A 15,879-nucleotide genomic window follows, 5' to 3' on the forward strand; every position below is an offset into this window, starting at 1 on the left:
GTTTGAACTGTGCACAACATGAAGAGACGGAACACTGGCGGCTTGTCACAATGCCCCCCGATGACATCACAATAGCGCTGCTGCCTAGAAAACAAGCTGCGCAGAAGAAGTTGTTCTTTGGGTGGGAGGGTGGGCTAGTGGAAGGAGGGGGCAATCTCTTTTTTTCCCGGGTGGTAGGGGGATGACAGGAGAAGGGAAGCGGGTGGTGAGAAAGGTACAGAGGGCAGGGTTTGGGGGCTGGGAAGGAAAGGGAAAAGATTAGGGTTTGGGGATGATGAAAGGGCTTTCTACGGGTAAGGATGGCAAAGGGTGGCAGTGACGGAAAGTCAGGCAACCTGTCCTGTCCGTCTTTTTGTATCGTGAATTGGAAAGACTGCAAGGGGGAGGGGAGTTGCTTGCGCCCTAAAGGAGGAGTTATTCAGATTCATTGCAGTGGGCGGCGGCTGCAAAACGCACCATTCTTCTTGTTTTGGCTCTGCAAAGCAGCCTTTTCAAGGGTTGGCTTGTGTGACAAAATGTCTTGTGTAGGCGTGGGTTTGTCTCCCTCTCGCTCTCTCTCCCTAAGATGTGTCCGGCATAGGCCAGGGTGCCACTCGAGGCCCAAACCAATTCTGGTTATCGCTTCTCGGCCTTTTGGCTAAGATCAAGTGTAGTATCTGTTCTTATCAGTTTAATATCTGATACGTCCCCTATCTGGGGACCATATATTAAATGGATTTTTAGAACAGGGAGATGGAAAAAGAGCTTGCTCTGTCCACTCCACGCATTGACCTGGTATTGCAGTACCTCCAGGAACGGTGCACCCCTTCTTAACCCAGTTTCCAAAAGCAGAACTCAATTCACCTGATTCATATTAGCCCGATTTAATGAATTGGAAGAAAGCATACGTCTTCATATGCACCTCAATTTGGCCCATTCACTTTTCACACTTCCTCCTTTTGTTTTTTATCTTTCACACTTTTGACTTTCTTTATTCATCCAAATAGCAAACTCATCACCACTCAACCTGACCAACTCGGCTATGTCCCCGTGCTGCAGTTCTCTGTCTTATCTAGATCATTTGCAATTGAATGGAATAGATCCCTTTTGGACAAAGTGGATTCACCTGCTGCTGCAGTGACCACAGGTGTGATAACATCTAGAATTGGCATCTGGTGCGATCTCTCCGCTTCCACTCCAAAGAAAGTTACCTGTTTATTCCTATCATGCATTGGTTTTTGGGGTTTTCTTTGAGTAATGATGATCTCTTTAGTAGTCTGTTGGCGCCCTCTCCTGGAGGAATAGTTTGCTTGCTCTTGGACATTCTAAAAGAGAGGTCATGATAGACATTGAGCTTCTGAGCTCAATTGGGGACAGTCATGGGTGATGAATGTTTGCAACCTACTGCGAAGCCTCATACCGCAATATAAGGAACGTCAAATACTAAGAAAGGGCGGCCTATGAAAGAATTACTACTTTCAATAAGTACACTTAAACGGCTAATTGGGAATAGAAAAACTGTAAAAAGCCCTCTGAGAAAGCCCCCCTCTAACCTTTGATAGTAAGCTTTTCTGTAGTCTGCCTGTTGATGTATTTTCCGTTTGAACTGTGCACAACATGAAGAGACGGAACACTGGCGGCTTGTCACAATGCCCCCCGATGACATCACAATAGCGCTGCTGCCTAGAAAACAAGCTGCGCAGAAGAAGTTGTTCTTTGGGTGGGAGGGTGGGCTAGTGGAAGGAGGGGGCAATCTCTTTTTTTCCCGGGTGGTAGGGGGATGACAGGAGAAGGGAAGCGGGTGGTGAGAAAGGTACAGAGGGCAGGGTTTGGGGGCTGGGAAGGAAAGGGAAAAGATTAGGGTTTGGGGATGATGAAAGGGCTTTCTACGGGTAAGGATGGCAAAGGGTGGCAGTGACGGAAAGTCAGGCAACCTGTCCTGTCCGTCTTTTTGTATCGTGAATTGGAAAGACTGCAAGGGGGAGGGGAGTTGCTTGCGCCCTAAAGGAGGAGTTATTCAGATTCATTGCAGTGGGCGGCGGCTGCAAAACGCACCATTCTTCTTGTTTTGGCTCTGCAAAGCAGCCTTTTCAAGGGTTGGCTTGGGTGACAAAATGTCTTGTGTAGGCGTGGGTTTGTCTCCCTCTCGCTCTCTCTCCCTAAGATGTGTCCGGCATAGGCCAGGGTGCCACTCGAGGCCCAAACCAATTCTGGTTATCGCTTCTCGGCCTTTTGGCTAAGATCAAGTGTAGTATCTGTTCTTATCAGTTTAATATCTGATACGTCCCCTATCTGGGGACCATATATTAAATGGATTTTTAGAACAGGGAGATGGAAAAAGAGCTTGCTCTGTCCACTCCACGCATTGACCTGGTATTGCAGTACCTCCAGGAACGGTGCACCCCTTCTTAACCCAGTTTCCAAAAGCAGAACTCAATTCACCTGATTCATATTAGCCCGATTTAATGAATTGGAAGAAAGCATACGTCTTCATATGCACCTCAATTTGGCCCATTCACTTTTCACACTTCCTCCTTTTGTTTTTTATCTTTCACACTTTTGACTTTCTTTATTCATCCAAATAGCAAACTCATCACCACTCAACCTGACCAACTCGGCTATGTCCCCGTGCTGCAGTTCTCTGTCTTATCTAGATCATTTGCAATTGAATGGAATAGATCCCTTTTGGACAAAGTGGATTCACCTGCTGCTGCAGTGACCACAGGTGTGATAACATCTAGAATTGGCATCTGGTGCGATCTCTCCGCTTCCACTCCAAAGAAAGTTACCTGTTTATTCCTATCATGCATTGGTTTTTGGGGTTTTCTTTGAGTAATGATGATCTCTTTAGTAGTCTGTTGGCGCCCTCTCCTGGAGGAATAGTTTGCTTGCTCTTGGACATTCTAAAAGAGAGGTCATGATAGACATTGAGCTTCTGAGCTCAATTGGGGACAGTCATGGGTGATGAATGTTTGCAACCTACTGCGAAGCCTCATACCGCAATATAAGGAACGTCAAATACTAAGAAAGGGCGGCCTATGAAAGAATTACTACTTTCAATAAGTACACTTAAACGGCTAATTGGGAATAGAAAAACTGTAAAAAGCCCTCTGAGAAAGCCCCCCTCTAACCTTTGATAGTAAGCTTTTCTGTAGTCTGCCTGTTGATGTATTTTCCGTTTGAACTGTGCACAACATGAAGAGACGGAACACTGGCGGCTTGTCACAATGCCCCCCGATGACATCACAATAGCGCTGCTGCCTAGAAAACAAGCTGCGCAGAAGAAGTTGTTCTTTGGGTGGGAGGGTGGGCTAGTGGAAGGAGGGGGCAATCTCTTTTTTTCCCGGGTGGTAGGGGGATGACAGGAGAAGGGAAGCGGGTGGTGAGAAAGGTACAGAGGGCAGGGTTTGGGGGCTGGGAAGGAAAGGGAAAAGATTAGGGTTTGGGGATGATGAAAGGGCTTTCTACGGGTAAGGATGGCAAAGGGTGGCAGTGACGGAAAGTCAGGCAACCTGTCCTGTCCGTCTTTTTGTATCGTGAATTGGAAAGACTGCAAGGGGGAGGGGAGTTGCTTGCGCCCTAAAGGAGGAGTTATTCAGATTCATTGCAGTGGGCGGCGGCTGCAAAACGCACCATTCTTCTTGTTTTGGCTCTGCAAAGCAGCCTTTTCAAGGGTTGGCTTGGGTGACAAAATGTCTTGTGTAGGCGTGGGTTTGTCTCCCTCTCGCTCTCTCTCCCTAAGATGTGTCCGGCATAGGCCAGGGTGCCACTCGAGGCCCAAACCAATTCTGGTTATCGCTTCTCGGCCTTTTGGCTAAGATCAAGTGTAGTATCTGTTCTTATCAGTTTAATATCTGATACGTCCCCTATCTGGGGACCATATATTAAATGGATTTTTAGAACAGGGAGATGGAAAAAGAGCTTGCTCTGTCCACTCCACGCATTGACCTGGTATTGCAGTACCTCCAGGAACGGTGCACCCCTTCTTAACCCAGTTTCCAAAAGCAGAACTCAATTCACCTGATTCATATTAGCCCGATTTAATGAATTGGAAGAAAGCATACGTCTTCATATGCACCTCAATTTGGCCCATTCACTTTTCACACTTCCTCCTTTTGTTTTTTATCTTTCACACTTTTGACTTTCTTTATTCATCCAAATAGCAAACTCATCACCACTCAACCTGACCAACTCGGCTATGTCCCCGTGCTGCAGTTCTCTGTCTTATCTAGATCATTTGCAATTGAATGGAATAGATCCCTTTTGGACAAAGTGGATTCACCTGCTGCTGCAGTGACCACAGGTGTGATAACATCTAGAATTGGCATCTGGTGCGATCTCTCCGCTTCCACTCCAAAGAAAGTTACCTGTTTATTCCTATCATGCATTGGTTTTTGGGGTTTTCTTTGAGTAATGATGATCTCTTTAGTAGTCTGTTGGCGCCCTCTCCTGGAGGAATAGTTTGCTTGCTCTTGGACATTCTAAAAGAGAGGTCATGATAGACATTGAGCTTCTGAGCTCAATTGGGGACAGTCATGGGTGATGAATGTTTGCAACCTACTGCGAAGCCTCATACCGCAATATAAGGAACGTCAAATACTAAGAAAGGGCGGCCTATGAAAGAATTACTACTTTCAATAAGTACACTTAAACGGCTAATTGGGAATAGAAAAACTGTAAAAAGCCCTCTGAGAAAGCCCCCCTCTAACCTTTGATAGTAAGCTTTTCTGTAGTCTGCCTGTTGATGTATTTTCCGTTTGAACTGTGCACAACATGAAGAGACGGAACACTGGCGGCTTGTCACAATGCCCCCCGATGACATCACAATAGCGCTGCTGCCTAGAAAACAAGCTGCGCAGAAGAAGTTGTTCTTTGGGTGGGAGGGTGGGCTAGTGGAAGGAGGGGGCAATCTCTTTTTTTCCCGGGTGGTAGGGGGATGACAGGAGAAGGGAAGCGGGTGGTGAGAAAGGTACAGAGGGCAGGGTTTGGGGGCTGGGAAGGAAAGGGAAAAGATTAGGGTTTGGGGATGATGAAAGGGCTTTCTACGGGTAAGGATGGCAAAGGGTGGCAGTGACGGAAAGTCAGGCAACCTGTCCTGTCCGTCTTTTTGTATCGTGAATTGGAAAGACTGCAAGGGGGAGGGGAGTTGCTTGCGCCCTAAAGGAGGAGTTATTCAGATTCATTGCAGTGGGCGGCGGCTGCAAAACGCACCATTCTTCTTGTTTTGGCTCTGCAAAGCAGCCTTTTCAAGGGTTGGCTTGGGTGACAAAATGTCTTGTGTAGGCGTGGGTTTGTCTCCCTCTCGCTCTCTCTCCCTAAGATGTGTCCGGCATAGGCCAGGGTGCCACTCGAGGCCCAAACCAATTCTGGTTATCGCTTCTCGGCCTTTTGGCTAAGATCAAGTGTAGTATCTGTTCTTATCAGTTTAATATCTGATACGTCCCCTATCTGGGGACCATATATTAAATGGATTTTTAGAACAGGGAGATGGAAAAAGAGCTTGCTCTGTCCACTCCACGCATTGACCTGGTATTGCAGTACCTCCAGGAACGGTGCACCCCTTCTTAACCCAGTTTCCAAAAGCAGAACTCAATTCACCTGATTCATATTAGCCCGATTTAATGAATTGGAAGAAAGCATACGTCTTCATATGCACCTCAATTTGGCCCATTCACTTTTCACACTTCCTCCTTTTGTTTTTTATCTTTCACACTTTTGACTTTCTTTATTCATCCAAATAGCAAACTCATCACCACTCAACCTGACCAACTCGGCTATGTCCCCGTGCTGCAGTTCTCTGTCTTATCTAGATCATTTGCAATTGAATGGAATAGATCCCTTTTGGACAAAGTGGATTCACCTGCTGCTGCAGTGACCACAGGTGTGATAACATCTAGAATTGGCATCTGGTGCGATCTCTCCGCTTCCACTCCAAAGAAAGTTACCTGTTTATTCCTATCATGCATTGGTTTTTGGGGTTTTCTTTGAGTAATGATGATCTCTTTAGTAGTCTGTTGGCGCCCTCTCCTGGAGGAATAGTTTGCTTGCTCTTGGACATTCTAAAAGAGAGGTCATGATAGACATTGAGCTTCTGAGCTCAATTGGGGACAGTCATGGGTGATGAATGTTTGCAACCTACTGCGAAGCCTCATACCGCAATATAAGGAACGTCAAATACTAAGAAAGGGCGGCCTATGAAAGAATTACTACTTTCAATAAGTACACTTAAACGGCTAATTGGGAATAGAAAAACTGTAAAAAGCCCTCTGAGAAAGCCCCCCTCTAACCTTTGATAGTAAGCTTTTCTGTAGTCTGCCTGTTGATGTATTTTCCGTTTGAACTGTGCACAACATGAAGAGACGGAACACTGGCGGCTTGTCACAATGCCCCCCGATGACATCACAATAGCGCTGCTGCCTAGAAAACAAGCTGCGCAGAAGAAGTTGTTCTTTGGGTGGGAGGGTGGGCTAGTGGAAGGAGGGGGCAATCTCTTTTTTTCCCGGGTGGTAGGGGGATGACAGGAGAAGGGAAGCGGGTGGTGAGAAAGGTACAGAGGGCAGGGTTTGGGGGCTGGGAAGGAAAGGGAAAAGATTAGGGTTTGGGGATGATGAAAGGGCTTTCTACGGGTAAGGATGGCAAAGGGTGGCAGTGACGGAAAGTCAGGCAACCTGTCCTGTCCGTCTTTTTGTATCGTGAATTGGAAAGACTGCAAGGGGGAGGGGAGTTGCTTGCGCCCTAAAGGAGGAGTTATTCAGATTCATTGCAGTGGGCGGCGGCTGCAAAACGCACCATTCTTCTTGTTTTGGCTCTGCAAAGCAGCCTTTTCAAGGGTTGGCTTGGGTGACAAAATGTCTTGTGTAGGCGTGGGTTTGTCTCCCTCTCGCTCTCTCTCCCTAAGATGTGTCCGGCATAGGCCAGGGTGCCACTCGAGGCCCAAACCAATTCTGGTTATCGCTTCTCGGCCTTTTGGCTAAGATCAAGTGTAGTATCTGTTCTTATCAGTTTAATATCTGATACGTCCCCTATCTGGGGACCATATATTAAATGGATTTTTAGAACAGGGAGATGGAAAAAGAGCTTGCTCTGTCCACTCCACGCATTGACCTGGTATTGCAGTACCTCCAGGAACGGTGCACCCCTTCTTAACCCAGTTTCCAAAAGCAGAACTCAATTCACCTGATTCATATTAGCCCGATTTAATGAATTGGAAGAAAGCATACGTCTTCATATGCACCTCAATTTGGCCCATTCACTTTTCACACTTCCTCCTTTTGTTTTTTATCTTTCACACTTTTGACTTTCTTTATTCATCCAAATAGCAAACTCATCACCACTCAACCTGACCAACTCGGCTATGTCCCCGTGCTGCAGTTCTCTGTCTTATCTAGATCATTTGCAATTGAATGGAATAGATCCCTTTTGGACAAAGTGGATTCACCTGCTGCTGCAGTGACCACAGGTGTGATAACATCTAGAATTGGCATCTGGTGCGATCTCTCCGCTTCCACTCCAAAGAAAGTTACCTGTTTATTCCTATCATGCATTGGTTTTTGGGGTTTTCTTTGAGTAATGATGATCTCTTTAGTAGTCTGTTGGCGCCCTCTCCTGGAGGAATAGTTTGCTTGCTCTTGGACATTCTAAAAGAGAGGTCATGATAGACATTGAGCTTCTGAGCTCAATTGGGGACAGTCATGGGTGATGAATGTTTGCAACCTACTGCGAAGCCTCATACCGCAATATAAGGAACGTCAAATACTAAGAAAGGGCGGCCTATGAAAGAATTACTACTTTCAATAAGTACACTTAAACGGCTAATTGGGAATAGAAAAACTGTAAAAAGCCCTCTGAGAAAGCCCCCCTCTAACCTTTGATAGTAAGCTTTTCTGTAGTCTGCCTGTTGATGTATTTTCCGTTTGAACTGTGCACAACATGAAGAGACGGAACACTGGCGGCTTGTCACAATGCCCCCCGATGACATCACAATAGCGCTGCTGCCTAGAAAACAAGCTGCGCAGAAGAAGTTGTTCTTTGGGTGGGAGGGTGGGCTAGTGGAAGGAGGGGGCAATCTCTTTTTTTCCCGGGTGGTAGGGGGATGACAGGAGAAGGGAAGCGGGTGGTGAGAAAGGTACAGAGGGCAGGGTTTGGGGGCTGGGAAGGAAAGGGAAAAGATTAGGGTTTGGGGATGATGAAAGGGCTTTCTACGGGTAAGGATGGCAAAGGGTGGCAGTGACGGAAAGTCAGGCAACCTGTCCTGTCCGTCTTTTTGTATCGTGAATTGGAAAGACTGCAAGGGGGAGGGGAGTTGCTTGCGCCCTAAAGGAGGAGTTATTCAGATTCATTGCAGTGGGCGGCGGCTGCAAAACGCACCATTCTTCTTGTTTTGGCTCTGCAAAGCAGCCTTTTCAAGGGTTGGCTTGGGTGACAAAATGTCTTGTGTAGGCGTGGGTTTGTCTCCCTCTCGCTCTCTCTCCCTAAGATGTGTCCGGCATAGGCCAGGGTGCCACTCGAGGCCCAAACCAATTCTGGTTATCGCTTCTCGGCCTTTTGGCTAAGATCAAGTGTAGTATCTGTTCTTATCAGTTTAATATCTGATACGTCCCCTATCTGGGGACCATATATTAAATGGATTTTTAGAACAGGGAGATGGAAAAAGAGCTTGCTCTGTCCACTCCACGCATTGACCTGGTATTGCAGTACCTCCAGGAACGGTGCACCCCTTCTTAACCCAGTTTCCAAAAGCAGAACTCAATTCACCTGATTCATATTAGCCCGATTTAATGAATTGGAAGAAAGCATACGTCTTCATATGCACCTCAATTTGGCCCATTCACTTTTCACACTTCCTCCTTTTGTTTTTTATCTTTCACACTTTTGACTTTCTTTATTCATCCAAATAGCAAACTCATCACCACTCAACCTGACCAACTCGGCTATGTCCCCGTGCTGCAGTTCTCTGTCTTATCTAGATCATTTGCAATTGAATGGAATAGATCCCTTTTGGACAAAGTGGATTCACCTGCTGCTGCAGTGACCACAGGTGTGATAACATCTAGAATTGGCATCTGGTGCGATCTCTCCGCTTCCACTCCAAAGAAAGTTACCTGTTTATTCCTATCATGCATTGGTTTTTGGGGTTTTCTTTGAGTAATGATGATCTCTTTAGTAGTCTGTTGGCGCCCTCTCCTGGAGGAATAGTTTGCTTGCTCTTGGACATTCTAAAAGAGAGGTCATGATAGACATTGAGCTTCTGAGCTCAATTGGGGACAGTCATGGGTGATGAATGTTTGCAACCTACTGCGAAGCCTCATACCGCAATATAAGGAACGTCAAATACTAAGAAAGGGCGGCCTATGAAAGAATTACTACTTTCAATAAGTACACTTAAACGGCTAATTGGGAATAGAAAAACTGTAAAAAGCCCTCTGAGAAAGCCCCCCTCTAACCTTTGATAGTAAGCTTTTCTGTAGTCTGCCTGTTGATGTATTTTCCGTTTGAACTGTGCACAACATGAAGAGACGGAACACTGGCGGCTTGTCACAATGCCCCCCGATGACATCACAATAGCGCTGCTGCCTAGAAAACAAGCTGCGCAGAAGAAGTTGTTCTTTGGGTGGGAGGGTGGGCTAGTGGAAGGAGGGGGCAATCTCTTTTTTTCCCGGGTGGTAGGGGGATGACAGGAGAAGGGAAGCGGGTGGTGAGAAAGGTACAGAGGGCAGGGTTTGGGGGCTGGGAAGGAAAGGGAAAAGATTAGGGTTTGGGGATGATGAAAGGGCTTTCTACGGGTAAGGATGGCAAAGGGTGGCAGTGACGGAAAGTCAGGCAACCTGTCCTGTCCGTCTTTTTGTATCGTGAATTGGAAAGACTGCAAGGGGGAGGGGAGTTGCTTGCGCCCTAAAGGAGGAGTTATTCAGATTCATTGCAGTGGGCGGCGGCTGCAAAACGCACCATTCTTCTTGTTTTGGCTCTGCAAAGCAGCCTTTTCAAGGGTTGGCTTGGGTGACAAAATGTCTTGTGTAGGCGTGGGTTTGTCTCCCTCTCGCTCTCTCTCCCTAAGATGTGTCCGGCATAGGCCAGGGTGCCACTCGAGGCCCAAACCAATTCTGGTTATCGCTTCTCGGCCTTTTGGCTAAGATCAAGTGTAGTATCTGTTCTTATCAGTTTAATATCTGATACGTCCCCTATCTGGGGACCATATATTAAATGGATTTTTAGAACAGGGAGATGGAAAAAGAGCTTGCTCTGTCCACTCCACGCATTGACCTGGTATTGCAGTACCTCCAGGAACGGTGCACCCCTTCTTAACCCAGTTTCCAAAAGCAGAACTCAATTCACCTGATTCATATTAGCCCGATTTAATGAATTGGAAGAAAGCATACGTCTTCATATGCACCTCAATTTGGCCCATTCACTTTTCACACTTCCTCCTTTTGTTTTTTATCTTTCACACTTTTGACTTTCTTTATTCATCCAAATAGCAAACTCATCACCACTCAACCTGACCAACTCGGCTATGTCCCCGTGCTGCAGTTCTCTGTCTTATCTAGATCATTTGCAATTGAATGGAATAGATCCCTTTTGGACAAAGTGGATTCACCTGCTGCTGCAGTGACCACAGGTGTGATAACATCTAGAATTGGCATCTGGTGCGATCTCTCCGCTTCCACTCCAAAGAAAGTTACCTGTTTATTCCTATCATGCATTGGTTTTTGGGGTTTTCTTTGAGTAATGATGATCTCTTTAGTAGTCTGTTGGCGCCCTCTCCTGGAGGAATAGTTTGCTTGCTCTTGGACATTCTAAAAGAGAGGTCATGATAGACATTGAGCTTCTGAGCTCAATTGGGGACAGTCATGGGTGATGAATGTTTGCAACCTACTGCGAAGCCTCATACCGCAATATAAGGAACGTCAAATACTAAGAAAGGGCGGCCTATGAAAGAATTACTACTTTCAATAAGTACACTTAAACGGCTAATTGGGAATAGAAAAACTGTAAAAAGCCCTCTGAGAAAGCCCCCCTCTAACCTTTGATAGTAAGCTTTTCTGTAGTCTGCCTGTTGATGTATTTTCCGTTTGAACTGTGCACAACATGAAGAGACGGAACACTGGCGGCTTGTCACAATGCCCCCCGATGACATCACAATAGCGCTGCTGCCTAGAAAACAAGCTGCGCAGAAGAAGTTGTTCTTTGGGTGGGAGGGTGGGCTAGTGGAAGGAGGGGGCAATCTCTTTTTTTCCCAGGTGGTAGGGGGATGACAGGAGAAGGGAAGCGGGTGGTGAGAAAGGTACAGAGGGCAGGGTTTGGGGGCTGGGAAGGAAAGGGAAAAGATTAGGGTTTGGGGATGATGAAAGGGCTTTCTACGGGTAAGGATGGCAAAGGGTGGCAGTGACGGAAAGTCAGGCAACCTGTCCTGTCCGTCTTTTTGTATCGTGAATTGGAAAGACTGCAAGGGGGAGGGGAGTTGCTTGCGCCCTAAAGGAGGAGTTATTCAGATTCATTGCAGTGGGCGGCGGCTGCAAAACGCACCATTCTTCTTGTTTTGGCTCTGCAAAGCAGCCTTTTCAAGGGTTGGCTTGGGTGACAAAATGTCTTGTGTAGGCGTGGGTTTGTCTCCCTCTCGCTCTCTCTCCCTAAGATGTGTCCGGCATAGGCCAGGGTGCCACTCGAGGCCCAAACCAATTCTGGTTATCGCTTCTCGGCCTTTTGGCTAAGATCAAGTGTAGTATCTGTTCTTATCAGTTTAATATCTGATACGTCCCCTATCTGGGGACCATATATTAAATGGATTTTTAGAACAGGGAGATGGAAAAAGAGCTTGCTCTGTCCACTCCACGCATTGACCTGGTATTGCAGTACCTCCAGGAACGGTGCACCCCTTCTTAACCCAGTTTCCAAAAGCAGAACTCAATTCACCTGATTCATATTAGCCCGATTTAATGAATTGGAAGAAAGCATACGTCTTCATATGCACCTCAATTTGGCCCATTCACTTTTCACACTTCCTCCTTTTGTTTTTTATCTTTCACACTTTTGACTTTCTTTATTCATCCAAATAGCAAACTCATCACCACTCAACCTGACCAACTCGGCTATGTCCCCGTGCTGCAGTTCTCTGTCTTATCTAGATCATTTGCAATTGAATGGAATAGATCCCTTTTGGACAAAGTGGATTCACCTGCTGCTGCAGTGACCACAGGTGTGATAACATCTAGAATTGGCATCTGGTGCGATCTCTCCGCTTCCACTCCAAAGAAAGTTACCTGTTTATTCCTATCATGCATTGGTTTTTGGGGTTTTCTTTGAGTAATGATGATCTCTTTAGTAGTCTGTTGGCGCCCTCTCCTGGAGGAATAGTTTGCTTGCTCTTGGACATTCTAAAAGAGAGGTCATGATAGACATTGAGCTTCTGAGCTCAATTGGGGACAGTCATGGGTGATGAATGTTTGCAACCTACTGCGAAGCCTCATACCGCAATATAAGGAACGTCAAATACTAAGAAAGGGCGGCCTATGAAAGAATTACTACTTTCAATAAGTACACTTAAACGGCTAATTGGGAATAGAAAAACTGTAAAAAGCCCTCTGAGAAAGCCCCCCTCTAACCTTTGATAGTAAGCTTTTCTGTAGTCTGCCTGTTGATGTATTTTCCGTTTGAACTGTGCACAACATGAAGAGACGGAACACTGGCGGCTTGTCACAATGCCCCCCGATGACATCACAATAGCGCTGCTGCCTAGAAAACAAGCTGCGCAGAAGAAGTTGTTCTTTGGGTGGGAGGGTGGGCTAGTGGAAGGAGGGGGCAATCTCTTTTTTTCCCGGGTGGTAGGGGGATGACAGGAGAAGGGAAGCGGGTGGTGAGAAAGGTACAGAGGGCAGGGTTTGGGGGCTGGGAAGGAAAGGGAAAAGATTAGGGTTTGGGGATGATGAAAGGGCTTTCTACGGGTAAGGATGGCAAAGGGTGGCAGTGACGGAAAGTCAGGCAACCTGTCCTGTCCGTCTTTTTGTATCGTGAATTGGAAAGACTGCAAGGGGGAGGGGAGTTGCTTGCGCCCTAAAGGAGGAGTTATTCAGATTCATTGCAGTGGGCGGCGGCTGCAAAACGCACCATTCTTCTTGTTTTGGCTCTGCAAAGCAGCCTTTTCAAGGGTTGGCTTGGGTGACAAAATGTCTTGTGTAGGCGTGGGTTTGTCTCCCTCTCGCTCTCTCTCCCTAAGATGTGTCCGGCATAGGCCAGGGTGCCACTCGAGGCCCAAACCAATTCTGGTTATCGCTTCTCGGCCTTTTGGCTAAGATCAAGTGTAGTATCTGTTCTTATCAGTTTAATATCTGATACGTCCCCTATCTGGGGACCATATATTAAATGGATTTTTAGAACAGGGAGATGGAAAAAGAGCTTGCTCTGTCCACTCCACGCATTGACCTGGTATTGCAGTACCTCCAGGAACGGTGCACCCCTTCTTAACCCAGTTTCCAAAAGCAGAACTCAATTCACCTGATTCATATTAGCCCGATTTAATGAATTGGAAGAAAGCATACGTCTTCATATGCACCTCAATTTGGCCCATTCACTTTTCACACTTCCTCCTTTTGTTTTTTATCTTTCACACTTTTGACTTTCTTTATTCATCCAAATAGCAAACTCATCACCACTCAACCTGACCAACTCGGCTATGTCCCCGTGCTGCAGTTCTCTGTCTTATCTAGATCATTTGCAATTGAATGGAATAGATCCCTTTTGGACAAAGTGGATTCACCTGCTGCTGCAGTGACCACAGGTGTGATAACATCTAGAATTGGCATCTGGTGCGATCTCTCCGCTTCCACTCCAAAGAAAGTTACCTGTTTATTCCTATCATGCATTGGTTTTTGGGGTTTTCTTTGAGTAATGATGATCTCTTTAGTAGTCTGTTGGCGCCCTCTCCTGGAGGAATAGTTTGCTTGCTCTTGGACATTCTAAAAGAGAGGTCATGATAGACATTGAGCTTCTGAGCTCAATTGGGGACAGTCATGGGTGATGAATGTTTGCAACCTACTGCGAAGCCTCATACCGCAATATAAGGAACGTCAAATACTAAGAAAGGGCGGCCTATGAAAGAATTACTACTTTCAATAAGTACACTTAAACGGCTAATTGGGAATAGAAAAACTGTAAAAAGCCCTCTGAGAAAGCCCCCCTCTAACCTTTGATAGTAAGCTTTTCTGTAGTCTGCCTGTTGATGTATTTTCCGTTTGAACTGTGCACAACATGAAGAGACGGAACACTGGCGGCTTGTCACAATGCCCCCCGATGACATCACAATAGCGCTGCTGCCTAGAAAACAAGCTGCGCAGAAGAAGTTGTTCTTTGGGTGGGAGGGTGGGCTAGTGGAAGGAGGGGGCAATCTCTTTTTTTCCCGGGTGGTAGGGGGATGACAGGAGAAGGGAAGCGGGTGGTGAGAAAGGTACAGAGGGCAGGGTTTGGGGGCTGGGAAGGAAAGGGAAAAGATTAGGGTTTGGGGATGATGAAAGGGCTTTCTACGGGTAAGGATGGCAAAGGGTGGCAGTGACGGAAAGTCAGGCAACCTGTCCTGTCCGTCTTTTTGTATCGTGAATTGGAAAGACTGCAAGGGGGAGGGGAGTTGCTTGCGCCCTAAAGGAGGAGTTATTCAGATTCATTGCAGTGGGCGGCGGCTGCAAAACGCACCATTCTTCTTGTTTTGGCTCTGCAAAGCAGCCTTTTCAAGGGTTGGCTTGGGTGACAAAATGTCTTGTGTAGGCGTGGGTTTGTCTCCCTCTCGCTCTCTCTCCCTAAGATGTGTCCGGCATAGGCCAGGGTGCCACTCGAGGCCCAAACCAATTCTGGTTATCGCTTCTCGGCCTTTTGGCTAAGATCAAGTGTAGTATCTGTTCTTATCAGTTTAATATCTGATACGTCCCCTATCTGGGGACCATATATTAAATGGATTTTTAGAACAGGGAGATGGAAAAAGAGCTTGCTCTGTCCACTCCACGCATTGACCTGGTATTGCAGTACCTCCAGGAACGGTGCACCCCTTCTTAACCCAGTTTCCAAAAGCAGAACTCAATTCACCTGATTCATATTAGCCCGATTTAATGAATTGGAAGAAAGCATACGTCTTCATATGCACCTCAATTTGGCCCATTCACTTTTCACACTTCCTCCTTTTGTTTTTTATCTTTCACACTTTTGACTTTCTTTATTCATCCAAATAGCAAACTCATCACCACTCAACCTGACCAACTCGGCTATGTCCCCGTGCTGCAGTTCTCTGTCTTATCTAGATCATTTGCAATTGAATGGAATAGATCCCTTTTGGACAAAGTGGATTCACCTGCTGCTGCAGTGACCACAGGTGTGATAACATCTAGAATTGGCATCTGGTGCGATCTCTCCGCTTCCACTCCAAAGAAAGTTACCTGTTTATTCCTATCATGCATTGGTTTTTGGGGTTTTCTTTGAGTAATGATGATCTCTTTAGTAGTCTGTTGGCGCCCTCTCCTGGAGGAATAGTTTGCTTGCTCTTGGACATTCTAAAAGAGAGGTCATGATAGACATTGAGCTTCTGAGCTCAATTGGGGACAGTCATGGGTGATGAATGTTTGCAACCTACTGCGAAGCCTCATACCGCAATATAAGGAACGTCAAATACTAAGAAAGGGCGGCCTATGAAAGAATTACTACTTTCAATAAGTACACTTAAACGGCTAATTGGGAATAGAAAAACTGTAAAAAGCCCTCTGAGAAAGCCCCCCTCTAACCTTTGATAGTAAGCTTTTCTGTAGTCTGCCTGTTGATGTATTTTCCGTTTGAACTGTGCACAACATGAAGAGACGGAACACTGGCGGCTTGTCACAATGCCCCCCGATGACATCACAATAGCGCTGCTGCCTAGAAAACAAGCTG

The 15,879-nt window shown here is 46.3% G+C and overlaps 10 non-coding genes across 10 annotated transcripts; all 10 read left to right on the top strand.

Moving 5' to 3' along the window:
* The first annotated feature begins 617 nt into the window (after positions 1 to 617).
* On the top strand, positions 618 to 808 carry LOC142283462 (U2 spliceosomal RNA). The gene has a single exon (XR_012745099.1). It is a non-coding gene; the product is annotated as a U2 spliceosomal RNA (small nuclear RNA).
* Positions 809 to 2,195: 1,387 nt separating this feature from the next.
* On the top strand, positions 2,196 to 2,386 carry LOC142283469 (U2 spliceosomal RNA). The gene has a single exon (XR_012745105.1). It is a non-coding gene; the product is annotated as a U2 spliceosomal RNA (small nuclear RNA).
* A 1,387-nt stretch (positions 2,387 to 3,773) lies between these two features.
* On the top strand, positions 3,774 to 3,964 carry LOC142283470 (U2 spliceosomal RNA). Its single transcript, XR_012745106.1, has one exon. It is a non-coding gene; the product is annotated as a U2 spliceosomal RNA (small nuclear RNA).
* A 1,387-nt stretch (positions 3,965 to 5,351) lies between these two features.
* LOC142283471 (U2 spliceosomal RNA) lies at positions 5,352 to 5,542 on the top strand. The gene has a single exon (XR_012745107.1). It is a non-coding gene; the product is annotated as a U2 spliceosomal RNA (small nuclear RNA).
* Positions 5,543 to 6,929: 1,387 nt separating this feature from the next.
* Positions 6,930 to 7,120, top strand: LOC142283472 (U2 spliceosomal RNA). Its single transcript, XR_012745108.1, has one exon. It is a non-coding gene; the product is annotated as a U2 spliceosomal RNA (small nuclear RNA).
* Positions 7,121 to 8,507: 1,387 nt separating this feature from the next.
* Positions 8,508 to 8,698, top strand: LOC142283463 (U2 spliceosomal RNA). The gene has a single exon (XR_012745100.1). It is a non-coding gene; the product is annotated as a U2 spliceosomal RNA (small nuclear RNA).
* A 1,387-nt stretch (positions 8,699 to 10,085) lies between these two features.
* Positions 10,086 to 10,276, top strand: LOC142283464 (U2 spliceosomal RNA). The gene has a single exon (XR_012745101.1). It is a non-coding gene; the product is annotated as a U2 spliceosomal RNA (small nuclear RNA).
* Positions 10,277 to 11,663: 1,387 nt separating this feature from the next.
* On the top strand, positions 11,664 to 11,854 carry LOC142283465 (U2 spliceosomal RNA). The gene has a single exon (XR_012745102.1). It is a non-coding gene; the product is annotated as a U2 spliceosomal RNA (small nuclear RNA).
* A 1,387-nt stretch (positions 11,855 to 13,241) lies between these two features.
* LOC142283466 (U2 spliceosomal RNA) lies at positions 13,242 to 13,432 on the top strand. The gene has a single exon (XR_012745103.1). It is a non-coding gene; the product is annotated as a U2 spliceosomal RNA (small nuclear RNA).
* Positions 13,433 to 14,819: 1,387 nt separating this feature from the next.
* LOC142283467 (U2 spliceosomal RNA) lies at positions 14,820 to 15,010 on the top strand. Its single transcript, XR_012745104.1, has one exon. It is a non-coding gene; the product is annotated as a U2 spliceosomal RNA (small nuclear RNA).
* The last annotated feature ends 869 nt before the right edge of the window (positions 15,011 to 15,879 follow it).

This window comes from Anomaloglossus baeobatrachus, unplaced genomic scaffold, assembly GCF_048569485.1.
Source record: "Anomaloglossus baeobatrachus isolate aAnoBae1 unplaced genomic scaffold, aAnoBae1.hap1 Scaffold_5417, whole genome shotgun sequence".
NCBI classification, from domain to species: Eukaryota; Metazoa; Chordata; class Amphibia; order Anura; family Aromobatidae; genus Anomaloglossus; species Anomaloglossus baeobatrachus.